We start from the raw sequence: 4,425 nt of genomic DNA, 5'->3' as shown, positions 1-4,425 counted from the left end.
TAGTTTAACACCAACTTGTTTTACTTTAGCAAATATGTATTTCTTCCAAGTTATGGGTCAGCTTCAATGCATGCCAATATATTTAACATTCTCTACCCGGAGCTGACAATTATTAATAGTCACTAGAAGGCATTTCCATATATGTGGGTTATGTAAATTGTAATTGAATGAAATAGCAGACACTCTAAAGATATCAATTGAATGTGTACATAATGTCATTCACGAATATTTGGGTATGAAAAAGCTCTGTGCGAAGTGATCGCCGCACGACCTTTCTTTTGACCAAAAACAACGACGAGTTGGTGATTCGGAGCAGAGTTTGGAAGATGATCAAGCGTAATAAACCCGAGTCTTTGCGTCGATATGTGACAATTGATGAAACATGGATCCATCATTTTATTCCAAGTCCAATCGACAGTCATCAGAGTGGACGATGAAGCCGCTGCAAAGCGTGTGAAAACGCAACAGTCGGATGGCAAGGTTATGTCGTCTGCATTTTGGGATCCGCATGGAATAATTTTCATTGACTAAGTTGAAAAAAGAAGGACCATCAACAGCGACTATTAAATAGCATTAATGGGCCCTTTGAAGTATGAAATCGCCGAAAATGGCCATATTTTAAGAAAAAGAAAGTGCTGGTTCACTAAAATAATGCACCGTATCACAAGTCAGTGAAAGCGATGGCAAAGATTAATGAATTGGGCTTCGAATTGCTTCATAATCGACCGTATTCTCCAGATCTGGCCCTCAGCGACTATCTCCTGTTCTAGAATCTCAAAAAAATACTCGCTGGGAAAAAAATTTCGTCGAATGAAGAGGTGATCGCCGAAACTGAGGCTTATTTTGAAGCAAAAGACAAATCGTACTACAAAAATTGTATCGAAAAGTTGAAGGATCGCTATAATCAGTGTATCACCCTTGAAGGGAATTATGTTGAATAAGAAAAACTAATTTTGCCAAAAAAATGTTTTACTATAGTAGGCCGGGGACTTTTCATTTGAGCTGTTATAATCTTTAATCTCTCTGTTAGAAATATATTATATTGAGTATAAAAATATTTTTAAAATGAAATAATTGTTACTTTTGTGCGTATAATTGTAATATATTGTAATGTTAATGCACTTAAATTAAAATAAGATTATAAATTCACCTGATCGATCTAAAATAAACATGTTTTGTCTTAGCAACATAAAGTAAATACTGGTCAAGAACAATACACTGAACGACTTTCAATGATAGTTCTCAATTAGAAAGTTATATCGACCATGGTTACAATAAATACAAATGACTAAATACCATGAAATTTCAGAAATGGCTCTATAATTGACGTTTTAATATATTTTAATATATCTACTGCGATATTCAGTGTATTATATTCTTTTTGTTGATAATAATTTGTCTTTATAATTAGTTTGTTTACTTGAAGACTTACTTAAAAACCAAATGAAGCTAATTTTGATCATCGGTTACTTAATACATTATAATTTAATATTTGATAATTAATATGTTATAAGAATATGCAGTGTGAAGAACTGTAAAAATGTATTTAATTTTTTTATATTTATTTAGCTTAATGCGTTAACGCCAGAAATTTCAGAGACTTGGGCGTTTTGTCAATGTGTAACTTGACTCTTGGGTATTTCATCGCTATGTAACTAGCATCATGTTATTTCAGCAGGTATTTTATAGGTTTTACTATGTAAATTAAGCCCTAAATGCTCTTCTTATTTAAAGATGGGTCGAAATCATCATTACCCTGGATTTGTCACAACGCTACTAAACACCTCTACAAAATGTAGTTAGTTCTGGAATACCAGTCTCAAATCCCGGAATGTCAATCAGATACTTGGCTTCATATACTCGACAATTGAGTGCTTCACAATATTTTTATCGTAATATACTCGCAAATAAGCGGCTATCACTATTGAAGTGCTGCAATGGAATAATTACAAATACACCAGAAATTCCTAGCATTTCGTTGCCAAGAAGTGTGAAACAATAATTCATACATCCAACAAGGTGCTGCCAAAGGTGTTGAAAATATTTTGCATGTTTTACTGGTGATTCTGATTTTCATGTTATAGAGCGCTTCAGATAGGTGATAAAAGTCAGTGATAAAGAATTAGAGGAGTTACTTAATCAAGTCGCATGTTAAGTATAATCTAAGTCATTGGGAGTTGACTTCATCCACAATTGATTTCGTACAGTCAAGCAACAAGGATCTGTTATGATTTAGGTGGCAATATTTCAATGTTCAGATGGTTCTCTTATTCACATCTCTTACACGTTGACATCTGCTACCAAATACTGCCATATTTCAATAGGATAATATTCATACACACAGACAAAAAGGGGTAATCTTGGTTTGAGCATCAGTATATCATCCAACATTTTCCCTGAACAACACATTTACCAAACCTCAACAAAATTGAACCGTTATATATCCACCCCATTTCGAACAAGAATGGGACAATATTCTATTGGAAAGTTTACAGGGGCTCTATGAATCTATTTTGGAAATAATTGAAGTTGCTTTAAAAGCACATTTTGGCTCAGGACCTTATTAATAAATAAATGTTATGTAAGTGTATATTGCATGTCAGGTGGTATTATCAAGGTGTTATCAAGGTTATTATCAGGTATTGGTTGGTTGTTATTATCTTGTCCGTACTTTGTGTATATCATTAAAAAAAGGTAGTTCATAAAGTGGTCGGAAGCAGAAGAAATTCTTGTGCATAATGACATTAATTAATATTCTATAATATTAGTAAATATTCTACTGTTAATCGAATTATTTTGGCAGATCAGTATGTTAATCATGACACAATCTGACCATGACCTGCACAATCTGCATATCTTATACAGCTGAAGGCATGATCGAATGGCAAATAAAATTAAATATAAAAAGGAGTACAAGTGGAAAACAGTATTACCAATTGAACTGTGAGCTCTAAAATACACCTTTTAGAACGATGGTCGTGAGCCCATCAAACAATCAACATCAGTTGCAGAAGAATATGTTCACGGATAATTAATTGATGATTTCGACACGGTGTAAAAATACTCATAATATAAATTTGATGGTAACAAAGTGGTGTTGTGTGTGGTTGAACAGTAAGAACCGGTTTGCTGCACAGCGTTAGGTTCATCTATAATGTTTATGTTTCCAGAAAGAAAACAAGCAAATTAATTCTGACAATGGCGTGAGGCATTCATCATCAGAAGAACAACATAATATTTCATGAACCTGCCTTGCATGGTTTCCTTTTGCGAGGAGGATCACCATTTATGAAGCTCAGTAACTCGTGACTGAGGAAATAAATAACGCTAACTTTAAATCAATAATATTCTTCGAACTGTTACCTTTTAAATGCGCTATAGATTGGATTCATAGAATAAGTATGACTAGAGGTATGCGAATTTTAAAAGCTATCTATTCGAAAGAATTGAAATTATAGTCTGTTCAAAAGACCAGACGGCTCACGTCATCAATATGTGCCTGTCGAAAAAGTATCCATAAATGGCTGAAAGATATGCAGCTATTAGAGGGATATAGAACATCCCTTCATACACTGTTGGGTAATATATGATTTAAATGGTGTAAAGTTAACCCACGAAGGGGTTTATTTGAAATTCCAGAAGTTGCTTTCAAAAGAATACAATTTTTAAAAACATAAAACAAAATCAAGGAATAATTATAAATCAATTTGTATATTTAGATGAGACATGGATATTAGCTATCAGAATGGTACATTAGCTCATTCATGGCAAGATGATAATAAATATAGCGTAAAGACAACAAAAGTTGATGAAAGAGAAGATCTTATCAAGTGCAATCCTATCAACAAGGGCTGTTGTCAACCATGTTAAAAAATAAACTATTTAAAATTTTTATTGATAAATATAAATAAAATATTTAAATTTCATTTTATGTAATTTACGTTTTTAGAAATAAGCTTGAGAAAAGATAAATGGTAGATCGGATTACTGAACGTTTAACAGAGTATTAGATCTTCCTCTTTGTCACTGTACTTTAATCCAACTGAGTTGATATGGGGTATTGGAAACAATTATTAAAATAGAAATTCAGTTCGAGAAGGATATTCAAATCAGAACTGTCTGGATTTATGGAAAGATACATTGTCGAAAATAATACATTTGGTTTGAATGATCTCCATCAGATACATTGAGGAAGAAATTGACAAATGGGGTCATGAGCACGTTTTTGATATATTTGAAATAAATAGTTTAGTTATTCACTTGAGTAGTTATTATGAAAGTGACAGTGATTGAATAACACTTTATGTATGATAGTTAATTATTCAATGCTAACAATTACCAAGACAGGGTGATGAAAGAGGAAACAACTAAAGGTAGTATATAGTTGTGCAGATATAACAAGTTCACTAAGGAGAATGCAGTGTT

The sequence above is a fragment of the Rhynchophorus ferrugineus genome, unplaced genomic scaffold (assembly GCF_030347505.1).
Source record: "Rhynchophorus ferrugineus isolate W39M unplaced genomic scaffold, kcgeb_rfMv2 rfM9, whole genome shotgun sequence".
Taxonomy (NCBI): Eukaryota; Metazoa; Arthropoda; class Insecta; order Coleoptera; family Curculionidae; genus Rhynchophorus; species Rhynchophorus ferrugineus.
Note: the sequence above shows the minus strand (reverse complement) of the source record.